The sequence below is a fragment of the Helianthus annuus genome, chromosome 9 (genome assembly GCF_002127325.2).
Source record: "Helianthus annuus cultivar XRQ/B chromosome 9, HanXRQr2.0-SUNRISE, whole genome shotgun sequence".
In the NCBI taxonomy this organism is placed as follows: Eukaryota; Viridiplantae; Streptophyta; class Magnoliopsida; order Asterales; family Asteraceae; genus Helianthus; species Helianthus annuus.
The window spans coordinates 23,946,179-23,968,722 of record NC_035441.2 but is presented as its reverse complement, the minus strand read 5'-3'; positions in this window follow the sequence as shown (position 1 = coordinate 23,968,722).

Here is a 22,544-nt window from a genome sequence, read left to right as displayed (position 1 = left end):
TGGGAATGGGTTAAAGAATTAAAACGGAACCTACATATCCACCTTGGGTAGGATATGTACCGCCATCCTCCATGGGTAGGATGCCAATATTAATCCTGCGTATTCTCCTTGGGTAGAATACGTACGTTCGTCCTCCTTGGGTAGGACAACAACCTTAAAACTTACTAGACAAAACTCTATCATTAAGTCCCTCATTTTATATCGACTTAATCGCCGAGGCCAATGGCGAGCGGGTTATTAGTTAGTAGCGTTATTAGGTTTAACAAACCTCACACCGTGCCAGTCGGACGGGCGTGTACTAATGGACTATGGCAAACTGTCAATGATGATAGACATTGACGTAGGGCACAACTTACTTTTGTTAGTAGTCAATATGGTAACGGTCTAGTGGTTCACATGGGGAAGCCCCCACTTATCATGGATATGGTTTGGGTAATAAAGAAAGAACTGGTTAATCATATTTTCAACTATGGGGTAACCCCCATGGCAAGTAAGCCAGCAAAAGACAAACCATGTTTTCGGAAACAACTTAAAACTAAACCACCAACCGTGAACTCACTCAACTTTGTTGTTGACTCGTTGTTACATGCCTTACAGGTCGTTAGATGCTTATGGAGCTTGCACGAAGAGGAGGTCGTTGTGGGATATGGAATGTTATGTCCCGTGCTTAATATGTAAACTTTATGAACTTATAAGACTTATGTTTTGGTTTCACATTTTATGCTTCCGCTGTTTAATTTGAACTTGGTTAACTAGCGTATGATCACCAATTATATTGTGTGGTTGGATTTTATCTATCTTAAATACATTGTTCAATATGATTGGTGGCTTGATCCTGGTCATGTCATGCCTCCAAGCGGTGATACTCCGCATGGTGGATTTTGGGGGTTGTGACAGATTGGTATCAGAGCCATTGGTTATAGTGAACTTGGTTTTAAAAAGGGGAAAAAGCTTTTGACAAAACCAGACTATAACCTGTACAGTACTCAACGATCCACAATGACGCTTCACTCCACTTGCAAGACTCGACACAATAGGTGGTATGAATTATGTATATATTGTCTGTTTGATAGTTCACATAGTGCATTAGTTAACGTGATAACTGCTATTTGAACCATGTGTGCTTGCTCTCTTTTGTCGCCCCACACTTACGCACTTTCGCGACACTTTTCTCACTTACGTTGCTTCGTTGTTGTCACACCCCCAAAATCCACCCGCGGAGTACCACCGCTTGGGAGCGTGACATGACCAGGATCAAGCCATCAATCATATCCAACATAGCATTTAATAATAAAAGTAATTAATGTAAGTCATCATGACATGATTGATGTTTCAAAACCAAACATCGTTTAAATAGCGGAAGCATAGTATGTAATCTCAAAATAGTTATAAGTTCAGATAACGTTCATGATCCGTATCCCACAACGACCTGCTCCTCCCTGTGCAAGCTCCATAATGTACCTAAGGTCCTGCAAGGCATGCAGCAAATAATCAACAAACTAGTTGAGCGAGTTCACAGTAAGTTCATAGTATAGTGTGCATGTTTAACTAGTGGGGGTTTCCCAGACTAGTGTGTACTAAAGGTGGGGGCTTCCCAAACCCTGTGTTCATATTACTGGTGGGGGGCTTCCCATGTTTATCCTGGCTAATGAGGGCTTCTCATTAACGGTACTTACTAGACTAACTTCCGACCATGTGTTCTTCTTTACCGAGAACAGGAAAACGTACAGGGTCACGTAGGCTTTACGTGACGTGCCCTTCCCTGAGGACATGGTACGCGTGGGGGCTACGTAGGCTTTACGCAGCGTGGCCTTCCGACCCGGAAGCCAGTGGATGGTATTGGGTTACGTAGGCTTTACGTAACGTGTCCTCCCGACCCGGGAGACAAATGGCAATTATACTGGGTTACGTAGGCTTTACGTAACGTGTCCTAACTACCTGAGGACGATGGTCTATAGTCTAGAGTATGCGTAAGTACGAGTAATTCTTTTCCAACATATCCAACCCAATTCCCAACCCGGGAATCCCATGCCTTGGCTGTGTGAACTCACCTTGGTTTGCTCGGCAGATACACAAAGAGTACAGGTAGCAAGTAAATGGTCAACCACGTCCTATCATGGTTATTATACAAGTCAGGTTTTGACCTCAAATTATGCACGTATAAGTCATGGTATGCACTCATGCACGTAAACAGTCAACATGTCATAAACACCACTTGTGTGATTCAAATATCTAAGTCCGAATGATAAACAGCCCAAATAACATATCGGCCCAACAGATAAGCAGTCCAATAACATAACAGTCATAAGATTGGGCCCGTGACAATGAGAGCCCAAAACAGTGTACGTGCAAGGGTGGTCTCGAGTCGCAACCGGCGATCTCGAGTCGCAACAGAGAGTTACGAGTCGCAACAGCTGGTTACGAGTCGCAACGGGTGATTTCGGCTCATCCTGGTCTGGTTACGAGTCGCAACGGGACTCGCAACCATGGTCTCGGCTTGTCATGGACTGGTTACGAGTCGCAACAAGACTAGCAACCATGGTTTCGGCTGATGTTGCTGTGTGGTCTCGAGTCGAGACTGTGGGTTTCGACTCGCAAATCCAAGTCGCAATCACGCGTGTAACTGATTTCTTGAATTCCTTAAATAACCATAACAACTAATCCGTGATTTCAGCAAACATAATCAATAGTTTCAGAAATAGATCAAATCAGTTACAATTCCTAATTCAACCACATTCAAACTGTTCATGTAATATTCAAGAACACACATCTTATCATATGAGCAGCATCATAACCATTCATACAACCATATAGCCGGGGTAAATCAATTAGTCCGATTTTTAACAATACTAAACAGCCGATCATATATGTTCATTCGGTTTTTAGACAGGCAATTTCAATTTAACGTAAGCACATGGCCGATTACAAGTATCACATCCGACTAGGCTAGATCACGCATTCCGGAATCATATCAACATAACCGATTAAACAATACATACTAGCCGATGCATCATACATTCATATATCCGATCATCACAATAATTATGTAAATCCGATTACTAACAAAACATATAAACACGTAATCAAGAGGTTGATGCTAACCGAGATGTAAAACAAAAGATGGAGCCGCGAACTTCAAAGGTGTGGTCTCCGGTTCCGAGAGAGAGGCGATTCCGAGAGAGAGAGGGAAAGAGTTTGGGGTGTGTGTGTTTGTGTTTTGCGAAAGCAGTAAAGCAAACCCCTAGTCCCGGTTTTGTGTTGCGAGTGGGGGAGTGGGCCGAGCCCATCCGGTTACTTCTAAGGGTCCGTGAACAAGGTGTGGCCCAAAGGGCTTGTGTGACCGGTTATAATCAATGCAATCGGGTTTAAGTGTGTAGTTTGGGCTCGTGCAACACATAACATACATACACACATAAAGCACATAAACAAACATTCATTTAAAACCATATAATTCAGTTCTCATGAGCACGTAATGTTACATCAAAGCAAGTCTAAAGTCCGAGTTGTCACATTATCCCCAACAAATTGGAAATTTCGTCCCGAAATTTGGTATGCACTCACTGAGGAAGCTAGGTAAGTTATAATGTTCACTGGTTTTCCTGGGGTGTCACATCCTCCCCCCGTTGATCTGGAATTTCGTCCCGAAATTCCGAAGTAGTAGCTTCAGCCTCAGTAGTGGTAGCATTGGTTTCGAACAATTGGGGGTACTTTTCTGTCATCCTGTCTTCGCGTTCCCAGGTGTACTCTGGGCCACGTTTGGAGTTCCAACGAACTCGAACAAGAGGGATTCTCTTGTGTTTGAGGACCTTCACATCCCGGTCCGTGATTTCCACTGGTTCCTCGACGAACTGCAACCGCTCGTCGATAGTGAGTTCCTTAAAAGGAATGATGAGGTTTTCATCTGATAGGCACTTCTTTAAGTTCGACACATGAAAGACATTGTGAACTGCCCCGAGTTCAGCTGGTAGGTTTAACTTGTATGCCACTTTGCCAATCTTTTCTATGATTTCGAATGGTCCGACGTACCGCGGATTCAGTTTGCCCCGTTTGCCAAAACGAACCACACCCTTCCAGGGTGAGACTTTCAATAAAACCCGGTCCCCGACCTCAAATTCCAATGGCTTTCTACGCTTGTCCGCGTAGGCTTTCTGACGGTCGCGTGCTGCCGCCATGCGTTGTCGTATCTGTGCTATCTTTTCTGTGGCGTCCACTACAATCTCTGGACCCGTAATCTGACTATCCCCCACCTCTGCCCAGCAAAGGGGTGACCGGCATTTACGCCTGTACAATGCCTCGAATGGAGCGGCTTGAATGCTGGTGTGATAACTGTTATTGTACGAAAACTCCACCAAAGGGAGGTGCTTTTCCCAGCCGTTGCCGAAATCGATAACGCATGCCCGAAGCATGTCTTCGAGAGTTTGGATCGTTCGCTCAGACTGCCCATCCGTCTGAGGATGATAAGTTGTGCTCATGTCTAATCTTGAGCCAAAAGATTTGTGCATCGCTTGCCATAGTTCTGACGTAAATCGTGCGTCGCGATCCGAAATGATGGATGTGGGCACCCCGTGCCTCGAAACAACTTCTTTAAGATAGACGTCTGCAAGAGTGGAGAACTTGTCCGTTTCCTTTATGGGTAGGAAGTGTGCAGACTTGGTGAGTCGATCCACGATCACCCATATGGTATCATTCCCACGCTGGGATCTAGGTAGGCCTGTAACGAAATCCATGGAAATTTCTTCCCATTTCCATTGAGGTATCTTAGGCTGTTGAAGTAGGCCAGCTGGTTTCTGATATTCAACCTTGACTCTCGCACAGGTCAAGCATTTTCCAACGTACGTAGCAATGTGGGCCTTCATACTAGGCCACCAATAAGTAGTGCTGATATCGTGGTACATTTTGTCCGACCCTGGATGTACCGAGTAGCGAGACTTATGAGCTTCATCCATTACAAGTTCGCGTAGACCGCCATAAAGTGGGACCCAAATACGCCCCGTTACATAGTAGGCGCCGTCTGCCTTCTGTTCCATCTGTTGTCGTGAGCCGCGTAAGGCTTCAGCCTTGACGTTTTCGGGCTTCAGTGCTTCTGTCTGAGCATTTCGTATCTGTGTAGGAAGGCTAGACTGAATCGTAAGCTGTAGCGCTCGCACGCGTCGAGGTAAGGTGTCTTTTCGACTAAGGGCATCAGCCACAACATTGGCTTTGCCTGGATGATACTTGATGGCGCATTCGTAATCGTTAAGTAACTCGACCCATCGTCGTTGACGCATATTCAAATCCTTCTGCTTAAGGATATGCTCGAGACTCCTGTGATCGGTGTAAATCGTGCACCTGGTACCGTACAGGTAGTGTCGCCATATCTTAAGCGCGAAAACAACAGCTCCCAGCTCTAGATCGTGCGTCGTGTAGTTGCGTTCATGAACCTTGAGTTGACGAGAGGCGTAAGCGATAACCTTGTCGCGCTGCATTAACACACATCCAAGTCCCCGAATGGATGCATCACAATATACCACGAAGTCATCCGTGCCCTCTGGCAAGGAGAGAATAGGTGCACTGCAAAGCCTATCCTTTAAGTGCTGAAAAGCAGTCTCCTGGGGTTCTCCCCAGCGATAGGTAACACCCTTCTGTGTCAGTAGCGTAAGCGGCTGAGCAATCTTTGAGAAATCCTTGATAAACCGTCTGTAATAACCTGCCAGACCCAAGAATTGGCGTATTTCCGTTGGCGTACGCGGTGCAGGCCAGTTTCTGATCGAATCTACCTTGGATGGATCGACATGGATCCCATCCCTGTTCACCACATGGCCTAAGAAGTGGACTTCAGCCAGAAGTCGCATTTAGAAAGCTTGGCGTACAGCTGTTCCTTCCGAAGAAGTTCCAAAATAAGACGAAGATGCTGCTCGTGTTCCTCCTGACTCTTGGAGTAAATCAGAATGTCGTCGATGAACACAATGACGAACTTGTCAAGATAGGGTTTGCACACCCTGTTCATAAGATCCATAAATACGGCAGGCGCGTTCGTTAACCCGAACGGCATGACAAGAAACTCGTAGTGGCCGTAACGAGTTCTGAAGGCTGTCTTGGAGATGTCCTCATCCCGGACTCTCAGCTGATGGTACCCAGATCTCAAGTCTATCTTCGAATAGTAACACGACCCTTGCAACTGGTCGAATAAGTCGTCGATGCGCGGAAGAGGATAACGGTTCTTCACCGTCACCTTGTTGAGTTCACGGTAGTCGATACACATCCTGAACGTACCGTCTTTCTTTTTCACAAAAAGTACTGGAGCTCCCCAAGGCGAAGAGCTTGGACGTATGAAGCCCTTTTCCAAGAGCTCTTGTAGCTGCTTTGACAGTTCCTCCAGTTCTGATGGAGCTAGACGATATGGTGCGCGAGCTATGGGTGCTGCTCCTGGAGCGAGCTCGATTTGAAATTCGACCTGACGATGAGGCGGTAAGCCAGGTAAGTCTTCAGGAAACACCTGAGGGTAGTCGCGTACTATTGGAATATCCTCCAATTTCTTTTCCTTTGCTGATGCGTCTGTAACGAGTGCCAGAATGGCAGTGTGACCCTTACGTAAGCATTTCTGAGCTTTCAAGAAGGAGATGATGCCAACCACTGCACCACTCTTGTCGCCTTGTACTTCGAGAGGTTCCTGACCCGAACGAGGAATGCGAATAATCTTCTCACTGCATAAGATTTCTGCTTGGTGTTGGGATAACCAATCCATCCCAATCACGACGTCGAAGCTACCCAAAACTATGGGAATGAGATCGATAGAGAAAGCTTGTCCAGCTAGGATAAGATTACAACCCTGAACTACGTGCGTGGCTTCTAGACTTTTACCGTTAGCTAACTCTACTACATGTTTGGTGGGTAGAAGTGTTGGTGCACGTTTTAGCAGTTGACACATTTTCACAGACATATAGCTTGTATCCGCACCCGAATCAAACAAAACAGTAACGTAAATATTGTCGAGGAGAAACTTACCCATAACCACGTTGGGGTCGTTCACTGCGTCTCCTCTTCCCAAAACGAAAGCTCGACCTCTTGCCTCGTTGCCATTATTGTTGTTGTTCCCGCCGTTGTTGTTCCCGTTGCCCTGGTTATTGTTGTTGTTGCGGTTCTGGTTCAACTGAGGGCAGTCGCGTTTGAAATGACCTTCAGCCCCACACTGGAAACATCCCCGGTTTCCACGCTGTGGCTGCTGTTGCTGTTGTGGGTTCTGTGGAGCGGGTTGCTGAGGCTGCTGATTCTGATTCGCAGGCCGTGGACTCCTACAGTCTTTGGCCTCGTGACCCATCTTGAGACACCTTTGACAACGACCCTTGTTACACGGGCCGTGGTGATGCCTGTTGCAGTTGTGGCACCTAGGTTGACTACCCTGATATCTCCTCTGTCTGTGACTACCAGAGGATTGCTGACTAGGACTCTGGTAATGGTCAGTCTTCTGTTGCTGAGCTTGAGGCTGAACAGTCGCTGAACCCCTGCTGGAATCTCCATCCCATTTTCTTTTGCTTTCGCTAGTAGTAGCAGGAGTAGCTGAAGGAGTGACTGTAGCAGTAGCGTTGACACGCTTAGGCAGTTTATTCTGATCCACTGCCTGATCGGTGATACGGTGAGCGAGACGCTGGATTTCCTGGATGTTGTCGAGGTTAGCCGAGGTAACATGGCTCTGGATTTCTGGTGCCAATCCCTTGAGATACATCTCGATGCGCTTGTATGGAGGGTCCACCATAGTTGGGCACAGTACGGCCAGCTCAATCGACCGTTTAGTATACGCTTCGATCTCTGACCCAACCATCTTCAGATTATACAGCTCGTCTTCCAGCTTGTGAATATCTTCACGCGTACAATACTCACGCTTGATGAGTTCCTTGAAATCGTTCCATGGGGTGGCGTTAGCAGCTGCCAACCCCAGAATTTGCACCTGCGCGTTCCACCAGGTTAGCGCGATTCCTTCCAAGGTGCCAGTAGCAAACTTGACCTTGCGAGCCTCAGGGCACTCGCACATTTCGAATACTGATTCTAGCTTTTCAAACCAATGGAGGAGTCCCACTGCCCCCTCGGTGCCGCTGAAAGAATTTGGACGACAGTCCATGAAGTTCTTGAATGTGCAGACAGGCTGCTGCGCGTGTTGACCTATTGTGTACGAATAGGACGAAGTTAAATACGAGAGTTAATGTAGGATCTAAAGATCCTAGTGTGTGCCTATACTGCAGGATATACTACCTGCTTGAGCTGCTGCAACTGCCGCAGCAACTTGAGCTTGAACGAGAGCCTCTAGCTGGGCTTGTGTCATGTTGATTCTTCCAGACATGATCTTCATTGTAACAAGTAACATAGGTAAGAATGGTTCGCGAATAGGGCGATGACAGAAAAGTGTAAGCACGTAGGGTTTCTCATGCTATAGTATCATGTGTATCTAAGCGTAATGCGAGCAAAGTTCTAAACAGTTCTAGCAAACAGGCAATAAACATAAACCTTATTACCTAGGATGTCGAGTCTTGCACGTGGAGCGAAGCGTCGTTGTGGATCGTTGAGAGCACTGTTCCGGTTATAGTCTGGTTTTAATAAAACTTTTTCCCGTATTAAAACCAAGTTCTCTATAACCAATGGCTCTGATACCAATCTGTCACACCCCCAAAATCCACCCGCGGAGTACCACCGCTTGGGAGCGTGACATGACCAGGATCAAGCCATCAATCATATCCAACATAGCATTTAATAATAAAATTAATTAATGTAAGTCATCATGACATGATTGATGTTTCAAAACCAAACATCGTTTAAATAGCGGAAGCATAGTATGTAATCTCAAAATAGTTATAAGTTCAGATAACGTTCATGATCCGTATCCCACAACGACCTGCTCCTCCCTGTGCAAGCTCCATAATGTACCTAAGGTCCTGCAAGGCATGCAGCAAATAATCAACAAACTAGTTGAGCGAGTTCACAGTAAGTTCATAGTATAGTGTGCATGTTTAACTAGTGGGGGTTTCCCAGACTAGTGTGTACTAAAGGTGGGGGCTTCCCAAACCTTGTGTTCATATTACTGGTGGGGGGCTTCCCATGTTTATCCTGGCTAATGAGGGCTTCTCATTAACGGTACTTACTAGACTAACTTCCGACCATGTGTTCTTCTTTACCGAGAACAGGAAAACGTACAGGGTCACGTAGGCTTTACGTGACGTGCCCTTCCCCGAGGACATGGTACGCGTGGGGGCTACGTAGGCTTTACGCAGCGTGGCCTTCCGACCCGGAAGCCAGTGGATGGTATTGGGTTACGTAGGCTTTACGTAACGTGTCCTCCCGACCCGGGAGACAAATGGCAATTATACTGGGTTACGTAGGCTTTACGTAACGTGTCCTAACTACCTGAGGACGATGGTCTATAGTCTAGAGTATGCGTAAGTACGAGTAATTCTTTTCCAACATATCCAACCCAATTCCCAACCCGGGAATCCCATGCCTTGGCTGTGTGAACTCACCTTGGTTTGCTCGGCAGATACACAAAGAGTACAGGTAGCAAGTAAATGGTCAACCACGTCCTATCATGGTTATTATACAAGTCAGGTTTTGACCTCAAAGTATGCACGTATAAGTCATGGTATGCACTCATGCACGTAAACAGTCAACATGTCATAAACACCACTTGTGTGATTCAAATATCTAAGTCCGAATGATAAACAGCCCAAATAACATATCGGCCCAACAGATAAGCAGTCCAATAACATAACAGTCATAAGATTGGGCCCGTGACAGTGAGAGCCCAAAACAGTGTACGTGCAAGGGTGGTCTCGAGTCGCAACCGGCGATCTCGAGTCGCAACAGAGAGTTACGAGTCGCAACAGCTGGTTACGAGTCGCAACGGGTGATTTCGGCTCATCCTGGTCTGGTTACGAGTCGCAACGGGACTCGCAACCATGGTCTCGGCTTGTCATGGACTGGTTACGAGTCGCAACAAGACTCGCAACCATGGTTTCGGCTGATGTTGCTGTGTGGTCTCGAGTCGAGACTGTGGGTTTCGACTCGCAAATCCAAGTCGCAATCACGCGTGTAACTGATTTCTTGAATTCCTTAAATAACCATAACAACTAATCCGTGATTTCAGCAAACATAATCAATAGTTTCAGAAATAGATCAAATCAGTTACAATTCCTAATTCAACCACATTCAAACTGTTCATGTAATATTCAAGAACACACATCTTATCATATGAGCAGCATCATAACCATTCATACAACCATATAGCCGGGGTAAATCAATTAGTCCGATTTTTAACAATACTAAACAGCCGATCATATATGTTCATTCGGTTTTTAGACAGGCAATTTCAATTTAACGTAAGCACATGGCCGATTACAAGTATCACATCCGACTAGGCTAGATCACGCATTCCGGAATCATATCAACATAACCGATTAAACAATACATACTAGCCGATGCATCATACATTCATATATCCGATCATCACAATAATTATGTAAATCCGATTACTAACAAAACATATAAACACGTAATCAAGAGGTTGATGCTAACCGAGATGTAAAACAAAAGATGGAGCCGCGAACTTCAAAGGTGTGGTCTCCGGTTCCGAGAGAGAGGCGATTCCGAGAGAGAGAGGGAAAGAGTTTGGGGTGTGTGTGTTTGTGTTTTGCGAAAGCAGTAAAGCAAACCCCTAGTCCCGGTTTTGTGTTGCGAGTGGGGGAGTGGGCCGAGCCCATCCGGTTACTTCTAAGGGTCCGTGAACAAGGTGTGGCCCAAAGGGCTTGTGTGACCGGTTATAATCAATGCAATCGGGTTTAAGTGTGTAGTTTGGGCTCGTGCAACACATAACATACATACACACATAAAGCACATAAACAAACATTCATTTAAAACCATATAATTCAGTTCTCATGAGCACGTAATGTTACATCAAAGCAAGTCTAAAGTCCGAGTTGTCACAGTTGTGAAGATCATGAACGGACGCGGAGGACGTGGTGGTATCAACCTAACTCAAGCCCAGTTAACGGCTTTGATCAATGAACGAGTTGCTGAGGCACTCGCAGCAGCTCCAGCAGGAGGTATAACCTGCTATTTCTACCTATCCTATGATGTTTAGATCCTACTCTCATAAACCAACCCTTGTGATAAACTTTGTCCTTCCTTACTCTCACGACAGGTCAACCTGCACAACCTCCTGTGTGCACGTTCAAAACGTTCATGGATTACCGACCTAGTACTTTCAGTGGCACAGAAGGAGCTGTAGGTCTTCTTCACTGGTTCGAGAAAATTGAGTCTGTTTTTGAGATATGTGAATGCCCTGAAGATCGTAGGGTGAAATTTGCTACTGGAACACTCGAAGGTGTTGCGTTAACCTTGTGGAAAGCACAGATTCAACTGCAAGGGCTGGCGGTTGCTAATGCCACCACATGGAACGACTTCAAAGAACTGATCAAAGAATAGTACTGTAGTCGTGACGACATCCACAAGCTAGAGGTGGAATTTTTCAATTTGAAGATGACGGGGTCTGAAATCGAGGCATACACAAAGAGGTCGAACGAATTAGCTATATTGTGTCGTACTATGGTGGATCCTCCTATCAAGCGTATCGAGCTGTACCTTAAGGGTTTGGTGCCAGAAATTCAGAGCCACATGACCTCAGCTAATCTTGGCACCATTCAGCAAATCATCCGGTTGGCTCATCGTCTCACTGATTAGGCAGTTTGTAGGATCGGTTTTGACACCCTTCGATTGCGTAACGAACGTTCGACGTGTGGAATTCGTGAACGTGCGTGACCGAACACACAATAACGTACTAATGATGTGATTCTATTGATATGATGTCGTGTACAAAGCCGTGAATCACGTAGAGAGATTTTCTCTCTCTAGACTTTCTCTCTCTAGAATAAATCTCTAAATCTCCAAATGAGCCAAAAGTCTTAAATGAAACACTATAGCTCCCTATTTATAGGCACAAGGTTATAATGAGAAATCTCATTATTTACAAAATTGCCACCTTGCCTTTCTAACTAGAAATAACACTAAAAGCATAGAATTCTTCGGTTTCTGCTACGGACTAGATTGACGGAGGCGATAGACAGATAATGCACTAACAGACTCCCCCTTGGATATTGCCGTAGTCAATCTCGTAGCGTCTTGTCTTTCTCTATTTCGAACAGAACCCCCGTGGATCTGTCTTCAAGCTTCCGTTGCTCCCCCTCTCCTTAGACTCTTTTTCCTTCAGGCTCCCCCTTCCATCAAGCTTCCGTGCTTTTGGGATCGACACTTGGATTTCCATATACAAGCTCCTCCAAAATATTTATCTGGCTTTTTGAATCCACGCTTCCTCTTGCGTTGAGCTCGTCTTCAGACTCCCCCTTAGACTCAGCTGTCGGGATCGTAGTCTGGCTTTCATCGTTTCATAAGTTCAGGATCAATTCCTGGCTTTGTTCTGCATCTGCTCAGGATTTGAAACCTGGTTAACCTGCACATCCTCTACCTCAACATAAGTTTCACAAATTTATAACAGTTAGATTTAAGAAACTTACATGTAGAAATCATTAATTCATCAACCTGTATAGTTACATCAAGTTCAAATGAATGACCTTGATTAACTAAGCATACAACCTTTTAAACATTTATTTATGACATTCAAAGTTTTCAACATATTCTCCCAATCCTGTTCATCATGTTTAGCACTTAGAATTTTGAATATCAGCTCTTTAACATCAGTTGTCGAAAATCTTTTTGACTTTTCAAAATTTTATGCTAAAACACTCCGAAAATCTTTTTGGATTTTTTTTTGAATGAAATGCAGTAAACAAATATATACAGATAATATTTTTGTGAGTTTGTGTAAGAGGATCATATCAGTTCATGAGACAAATCACTAGCATCGTTAAGCTTTAATCATATTAAGTTCTAAACGATTCACGTAGATTGACGATATAATTGTCTTCTTAAATTTTCACACAATTTTCAATCTATTCAGGATACGATTTAGATGTTTTTGGAACTTAACTCATTCATGTGTCCCACCTCTTGAATATACTCCCGTATCCAGAATCCCAATATTCAGTCTTACAGGTAAGTATACTACAATGATATCTGTACATAATTTAGGGGTTAAATGCGAGAACTGAGGGATCTCAGGTCGATACTTCCGTATGCGCAGAGAGATATCAGTTTCGACTTTTCAGTATGTCCCCTTTAGAGGATCTTTTTAGCTACAACAGATGATTATCAATTATATTGTCTAATCAGCTGAGGGCTTTATGCTATGTTTCAAGCATTTGAGGCTAGGTCAAAACTTCCGTTCAGCAGAAGTCCCGGAATAATACCCCAGACATCATTGAGTATAAAAACCTAGTATATCAGAATATGAGACCTTTCAAACGAAATTTCAGGGGTTACCTATATATCCAAGTAGTGTTCCCCACGAATTTCACAAGTTTGAAATTTTAGGTTTATATCCCGAATAAATCTACTAAATGTATGAAAACCTATCGACACATCAATAGTGAGACCGTTTATCACATTTGACATTTCATTTCTTTAGCGTGCTGTGATAGTCCACTGATGTACTATCATTTCCTCTTTTATCAACAAAACTCATTTTAGCTTTTCAATGTTTTTGGTATTTTCAAATTTTCTAATTTTTTTAAAATTTTTCTCCCCCTAAAATCAAAATATGTTTCAATTTTGATTTTCAAGGAAAATTTGAAAACTGTACAAATAAAATGACAAACTGATATCGAATCACTTCAATTCGCCATTCATTTGGCATAAACAATCAGAACTCCCCCTGACAACAAACTATTTTCCCATTTAGATTTCAAAACACTTAAGTTTGTTTTAATCAAAATGGTTTTTCCGAAAAATTAGTTTTGTGTGTCATTTCACAAATTCGGGGTTCTTTCATCACATTGTTTTCCTTTAATTACTTGACGGAAAGAGAAATCAAGTACAACTTAATGTCCTTGATTAGTCTTTTGTAATTCGAAATATCACAGTTACCAACCTGTGAATTTCTCAAGAAAGATGCCGATACTTGTTCCACACTTACCAACCTGGGAACTCCGGCAAGTCAGGGTTTTTCATTTGAAAAGATCCACCCAAGCCTGACCAGCCTTGGGTTTGACGGTTTTTACCTCAACAAAAGGCTCTTCTGGTTTCATCATACCAGAATCATTGCCTGAATGTGGCTTGTCTGACTTTAATAAGTCAGATTCATCGCCGACATGTGGCTCCTTTGTTTCCGAAGAAACAAATTCCTTGCCAGGAACTTTTTCTTTCTTATTCAACCTGACTGTCCTCAGATTTGTATCTGATGAACTCAGTTTTCTTGATTTGTCAGTCTTTGATGAATAAACTGGATTATCAGAACTCTTTTCTGATTTTCTTGTTGTATCCGAGGACAAAATCCTTTCCAGATACTCTCTGGCCTTCTTCCTCTTCTTTCGCAGTCTGTCTTTTTGCCCCTGAGAAAGCTTTACTTTTGTTTCCTGAACTTTAGGTTCTTGAACCTTCTGTTCTTTGGGCTTGACGTTGACTGGTTTCTTTACTATTTTCTGATATTCAAACCTCAATCTTCCCATCGATCTCCTCGGGCAATCTCTGGCAATGTGTCCTCTGATATTGCAGTTAAAGCACCTTCTCATTTCAAATCTCTGACTTTGGCAGTTAACAGCAATGTGTCCTTGATAACCACAAGAGTAACACATTCTGTTATCATACCTCTTCTCTCTTTCATACCGTACACCATTTTCATACCACACACTTAGATCATAGCATTGAGTTGCCTTGTGGTAGTCATCTCTCTTCTTGTATCCTTGATTTGGCATTTGAGCACTGTGGTCAAACCTGCACCACTGATTACCAACTATTTTTGAGTTTTGATTTTTAAATTTTTGTGATTTTTTATTGTGATTGGATGCTTGATCTGATGAACTTTTATTTTCTTTTTGAAAAATTTTTCGATTTTTTATCTTTTTGTTTCTGTTCCACACTCTTCTTTACAGGTTTTTGCGTTGAGCATTCACCTTTCTCAGTAGAATGTAAAACAGTATTTTTAAACATTTCATTTAATTTCAAAAATGTTTTTCTTTTTTCTTCCTTTTCTTTTTCATCATCAGATTTGTCATCCCAATCTTCAATTTTGACTTTGTCAAAATTTGTGACATTGTCACTTATTGAAACAGAATTGATCGGTTTTGGACAGGGAAAATTCAAACTATCTGATGTAGTCACAAAACCTTTCAATTTCTTTTCAAGTTCATCAATCTTGTTTCTTGAATTCTCAGCTTCTTTTTCAAGCTGAGAGATTCTTTCAAGGTAGAACTTGATTGAATTTTCATTTTCAATTTTAAGATTTACAAGAACAGATTTTTCATTTTCCAAAACTTTTAACTGTTCTTGAAATCTTGTTTCATCTTCTGAAGATTTTGTTTCAAAATTTTCTTTCAAAACCTTTTTCATTTTCTTTCAAAATTTTGTTTTCTGATGATAAACTCTTAACAATCTTTAAAAGTTTGTCATTATCAGATCTCAATTTTTCGCAGTTCAGGCGCAAACTCAAAATCTGTTCTTCATCAGCCTTTTTCTCGATCTTCAGAGTATTATTTTCCAATGTCAAACTCTCCACATCCTTCACGAGTTTCACACTGTCTGCTTCTGATTTTTCACAATTCGAACATTTTCCATTCATCTTTTTCTCTTCCTTTTCTTTCTTCTCTTTCTCTTCTTTCTCCTTTTTCTCTTTCTCTTCTTCTATCATTTTCTCAGTTGGTGTTCCCCACCATTTGTGTTTCCAATACTCATCATCTTCTTTTCTCTCCTTAATGATAGCCTCCAGATCAAGCGTGCTGTCATCAATCGCAATATTTCCATACTCATCAAGATAACACTCCCTGTCTGGATCCCATCTTCTCGCTCTCCTAGCGTCCAGATAGATACGAGAAATTCTCAAAATTCTGTTTTCAGCAATCATTTTTCGATAACAATACTTCTGCTCTTCAGTACGATCATCTTTCCACGGAATAGGTTCATCGTTTGTCGCCATGAACTTATATTTGTGAAATACCTTGTAAATTGCCTCGTGTCACCTGCAAACCAACAATCAAACAATCAGTTTAAACTGAACTGAATATGTGAAATTGTGTTTGTGAAGCCAATATATGATTCGTTGTCAAAAGTTGACAAACTCGTTTCACTGTTGTTCAAGTTAAGATCACTGAATGAATGGACTTTGCCAAAAAGATATGAATTCAATTGAGCCGATTAAAGTTGATATAGAACACTTTCAACCGGGCTGACAACTAACAAATGATTGGACTGTCAATAATGATGAAACTTGGGCTGATCAAGAAACCTGTTATTTTTTTTGAGACAACACTTGGTTCAAGCTGATTTACAAATCAGGTTTCAAATTTCAAATGTTATAAGGCCACTAATATCACAAATATGACTTGTTGGGCCAAATGTTACAAATATGCACTTATAATATCTTGTATGATGGGCCGTTCAAATTATATCATGCAAATGTTAAAGGATAGCCGACAAGTTTCCACTTTGAAACACTTTGGTTGGGCCTCTCTTTTATTCCACAACATATGATAGGACCGTTTATTAAATGTGCAACATGGACCGTCAACGATGATTGCTAGATTCTCATTGGGCCGATTAAACACTAAACTGACAATTGATGTTGATCCTTTTTATGTCTTAACACTTAAACGCACATGGGCCGACAATACTTCAGACACAATGATGATGATGACAAATAAGCGAACTTTATGGTGTCAAATAAGCGGACCAACAAATGACTAAGAGCGGACCACAAAACTGACTTAAGAGCGGATCACTACGGTCACAATAAGCGAACCTGATTGCTATCCTATAAGCGGACCAGAATTGTCGTAAAAGCGGATCTAAGATTAATGACACAATAAGCGGAACTAATGAGCGAACCTCCTCTAAATGTTCTAATGAACGAACCACAATGAGCGAACCTGATTGCTACAGAAAAAGCGAACCTATGTTGTTCGAAAAAGCGAACCTACCTGAATTTTTGACGCAAAAATGAACCGAAAAACTTCGATTACTCCTAAACCGCTAGGAATTTTGAACCGAAACTTGGTAGGGTTATAGATCAGGTATTTTCGCACAATATATCAAAAATTCAGACGATTTGGACCGTAAAATCACGTTCAATTTGACGAATTTTAGTAAAAAAAAACGTGAAAAATGGGTAGAAGATGAAGAAATGATGAAATTCGGATCTGAATTGGCTGAAATCTGGTACGAATCAATGCGTTTAATCGTGCAATTGAGCTCCTAGCTCTGATACCACTTGTAGGATCGGTTTTGACACCCTTCGATTGCGTAACGAACGTTCGACGTGCGGAATCCGTGAACGTGCGTGACCGAACACACAATAACGTACTAATGACGTGATTCTATTGATATGATGTCGTGTACAAAGCCGTGAATCACGTAGAGAGATTTTCTCTCTCTAGACTTTCTCTCTCTAGAATAAATCTCTAAATCTCCAAATGAGCCAAAAGTCTTAAATGAAACACTATAGCTCCCTATTTATAGGCACAAGGTTATAATGAGAAATCTCATTATTTACAAAATTGCCACCTTGCCTTTCTAACTAGAAATAACACTAAAAGCTTAGAATTCTTCGGTTTCTGCTACGGACTAGATTGACGGAGGCGATAGACAGATAATGCACTAACACAGTTGAGCAGAACAAGTTGCCCAAGCGTATTAGCGCTACTACTACTGATGCTCCCAGTGATAGCAAGCGCAAGTGGGATGGAAATTCGGGCAAGGGTTCTACTTCAGTTCAGTCTCAGTCCCAGCAGCGAAAGACTGAGGACTACCAGAGTCCGGGTCAGCAATCTTTTGGTAGTCAAGGACAGGGTGGATACCGAGGGAACCACCCAAAGTGCAACCGGTGCAACAAGCATCATAGCGGGCAGTGCCCTAAGGGTCGTTGTCTGAGGTGTAACAAGTTTGGCCATGAAGCAAAGGATTGCAAGGGCGCACGACCAGCAAATCAGAATCGCCAACAACAACAACAACAAGTTCCACAAAACCACCAACAGCAGCAACAGCAGGGCAATAAAGAATGCTTTCAATGTGGCGCTGAAGGCCACTTGCAGAGGAACTGTCTTCAACTGAACCAGAATCAGAACAACAACAACCAAGGAAACGGGAACAACAATGGAGGCAACAATGGAGGCAACAACGGGGGTAACAATAATGGCAATGGCACCTGAGGTCGTGCCTTCATGATTGGTCGGGGTGATGCAAGGAACGACCCCAACGTTGTGATGGGTAAGTTTCTTCTGGACGACTTCTTTGTTACTGTTTTATTTGATTCGGGTGCCGATACTAGTTATGTGTCCTCAAAAGTTAGCCAAATGCTTAAGCACACTCTAACACTTCTGGACACCAAACACACGGCAGAACTAGCAAACGGTAAAAGTCTTGAAGCCACACACATAGTTAAGGGTTGTAACATCATCTTAACTGGTCAGACCTTCTCTATCGATCTTATCCCTATCGTACTTGGTAGTTTTGACATTGTTATTGGGATGGATTGGTTATCTCAACATCAAGCGGAGATTATTTGCAAGGAGAAAATCGTACGTATTCCTCGTTCTGGTGAAGAACCTCTCATGATTCATGGCGTCAAGAGTGGTGCTGTTGTGGGCATCATCTCTTTCCTTAAGGCCCAGAAGTGTTTGCGAAAGGGCCACACTGCTATTCTAGCCCTCGTTTCTGATACATCCTTGGAAGAAAGGAAGATAGAAGACATACCTATTGTACGTGATTTTCCTGAGGTATTTCCTGAGGAATTACCTGGTCTTCCGCCTCATCGTCAGGTTGAGTTTCAAATCGAGCTAGCTCTTGGGGAGCTCTAGTGTTATTCGTGAAGAAGAAAGATGGTATCTTCAGAATGTGTATTGACTACCGCGAACTCAACAAGGTGACCGTGAAGAATCGTTATCCTCTTCCACGCATTGATCACTTATTCGACCAGTTGCAAGGGTCAAGTTTCTACTCAAAGATTGACCTGAGGTCGGGCTACCATCAACTGAGAGTCCGAGACGAGGATATCTCTAAGACAGCATTCAGGACTCGATATGGGAATAACGATTTTCTGGTTATGCCCTTTGGATTAATGAATGTACCTACGGTCTTCATGGATCTCATGAACAGAGTGTGCAAGCCTTACCTGGATAAGTTCGTCATCGTGTTCATTGACGACATCCTGATCTATTCTAAGAGTCAGGAGGAACACGAGCAACACCTGAGACTTATTTTGGAACTTCTTTGAATAGAGCAGTTGTATGCCAAATTTTCGAAATGTGACTTCTGGCTTCGCGAAGTCCATTTTCTAGGCCACGTGGTAAACAAGGATGGGATTCATGTTGATCCATCCAAGGTTGACTCGATCAAGAACTGGCCTGCACCCCATACACCAACAGAAATCCGCCAATTCTTGGGTTTGGCAGGATACTATAGAAGGTTCATCAAAGATTTCTCCAAGATTGCGCAACCTCTCACTTCACTGACTCAGAAGGGTGTCACCTATCGTTGGGGTGATGCACAGGAGTCCGCATTTCAACACTTAAAAGACAGACTTTGTAGCGCGCCTATCCTCTCATTTCCTGAAGGCACAGATGATTTTGTGGTTTACTGTGACGCTTCCATCCAAGGAATTGGTTGTGTGTTAATGCAACGTGACAAGGTCATTGCCTACGCATCGCGCCAACTTAAAGTTCATGAAAGGAACTACACTACGCACGACTTGGAATTGGGAGCAGTTGTTTTCACACTTAAGATATGAAGACATTACCTGTATGGTACCAAGTGCACCATTTACACCGATCACAGGAGTCTCGAGCATATCTTCAAGCAAAAGGAGTTAAACATGCGACAACGCCGATGGGTCGAGCTCTTGAACGATTATGAATGTTGGTGCATACGTCTGTCGTCTTCGTCTTGTATCGAGTCTAGGATTAGAATTGTTAGATCAGGGCGCATTGTTCGAGAAAATAGGTTGTTTTAGAGTGATTTAGTCCTGATTCCGCTTGAACAGGAGATTCCGCTTGAAATGTCATGAGACACTTTCAAGCGAAATCAGAAGTTTAATGATTCCGCTTGAAATGTTTTATGTCATTTCAAGCGAAACCTCACCCCTATATATACCTTTCAAACGGATTCATTTGTAACGTTCTTGTTTTCCGGTACCGAACTGCTGCCGAAGTGTCGTTTGACTGTAATCGTTGTGAAATCAATATACAAGGCAAATTTAAGTGAAACAAGCTGTTTTTCTAGTCCGTTTCTTATTTTCCGCATCTGAAACGGATAAGACCTCTTCTGATTGACTAGTTTGGTTCATCATGCGATCCTACAAGTGGTATCAGAGCTCAGGAAGAAGAGTTCTTGCCAAAAACAGCAATTTTTCTGACTTCTACACCTTCTTTCTTCATCGGAACAAGATTTAACGGTCAAAAAGGCCTGAATTTTTCACAGATTATACAAAACTACAATTTAACAAAGCCTTGAAAGAATCAGAACAAAATTCGGACTAAAAATAGTAGAAATGGGCATTCGAAGTGATTTCGCTTGAACCAGTCTCTTTCTGTTTCCGCTCCAAATACGTGATTCCGCTTGAGATTTTCAATAGAAACTTGGTATTCCGCTTGAGATTGTGCTGATTCCGCTTTAAAATCAGTATTCCGCTTGAAAAGATTCAAGCGAAATCAGGGTATTAGTTCAATCAGATTCCGCTTGAAGATTACAAGTTATTCCGCTCCAACGTGCTGATTCCGCTTCAAACTGCTTAATTGGTTATTCCACTTGAAATTTGTTGGTGATTTCGCTCCAAATAATATTTTTGGGATTTCGCTTGAACTCCTAACTCAGATTCCGCTTGAAATTTAAGGCAGTGATTTCGCTTGTAAAATGTTTGTTGGTATTTTGCTTGAATCTGTGTTTGTGTAAAAAATTGTTACGAATCATGGCCGAGGAATTCTACCATGCGTGCGCTACACCCGTTGCTCCTGTTACTGCTGCTGAAACATTGTACAGTGAAAATGAGACGGGAACTCATCAGAAACCACCGAAGCTGATGTACATTGAGGATTTTCAGGGATGGAAAAGTCGATTTGAGAACTGAGTTCAGGCATACAAATTTGATGCATGGTGTTCATTGCTAAAAGATTATGAGAGACCAAAGAATGAACGTGGGCTTGAAAAGGGTTTTAATAATTTTTCAGAAGCTGACAAGTTGAAATACACAAGTGAAAAGATGATGATTAGCATTCTTCAGCAAGCAGTTAAAGAAGATATTTTTGTTTTGCTTCAACATAATGGTACAGCTAGATCAATTTGGGAAGCTTTGATTCAGAACTTCAGAGGGAGTGCAAATATGATTAAAAACAAAAAGGCTTTATTGAAGAAATCGTTTGATATCTTTACAGCGTTTGATCATGAAACAACAAAGCAGACAATTGATAGATACTGTCATCTGGTACTAGAAATGGGAAGATTAGACATTCAGAAAGAGGATGATGAGTGGGTCGATAAACTAGCTGAGGCTTTACCACAGAACAAGTGGGGAACTTATTTGATGGTTGTGAAACTCATGAGAAAGTCCGAGAGTATGAATTTGGCACAATTCATTCAGAAGATTGAAGAACAGGAGCTGGATTTTCAGGAGACTGCTATCATGACAAATCCAAATGCTAAACAGGATGTCAGTCTGTATTACCGTGGAAACAAGTTTGAGGCTACCCCCAGCCAAAGTCCAAAGATTAGTACTGCTTTTAGTGCTGATGGTTCTTCAAGTCCAAATGTCAGCACTACAACTCAAAGTAGTGGATATTCTTCATCAGTTTCAAGTTTTGATCCAAACAACACAACATCAAGTCCTCAATAGCAGAATTCTACAAATCTGTAGTGTAATGTCACATTGAACATTCAGAATGGTCAACATCTTTCTCCAGAGCTGGCTAAACAACACATGGCATCTCTTGTTGCCATGTTAGAGCCATATGAAAGCTTAGTTGCAGGAAGAATTGGAAATCCGATGCTTGCAAAAGAAGATTATGACCAAATTGATGCAGAGGAACTTGAGTTGATGGATGTGAAATGGTGTTTGGCTAGTGCTTGTAGGAGAGCAGAAAAGTTTCAACAAATTACAAGCAGAGATGAGTTTCGAGGAATGGCTACTTCTCCATTGGGCTTTGACAAAGCAAAAGTTACATGTTTCCGTTGTAAAGGCAAGGGCCGTTTTAAGAGAGAGTGTAAAAACCAAGAAGCAGCTGGGAATCAAGAAAAGAACAATTATTATCAGAAATCAATCTTTCATCAGATTGATGAACAAGCTCAACAAAAGGATCAGAAAACTGCTCATGGAAAAATGATCGAAGATGCAAATAAGAAAGCTTATTTTGGGATAATAGATCAAGATGATGAGTTTGTTGCAGAGGGATTTAGTTGGGACAATCACATACCTGGAATAGCTCTTGTTGCTAAAA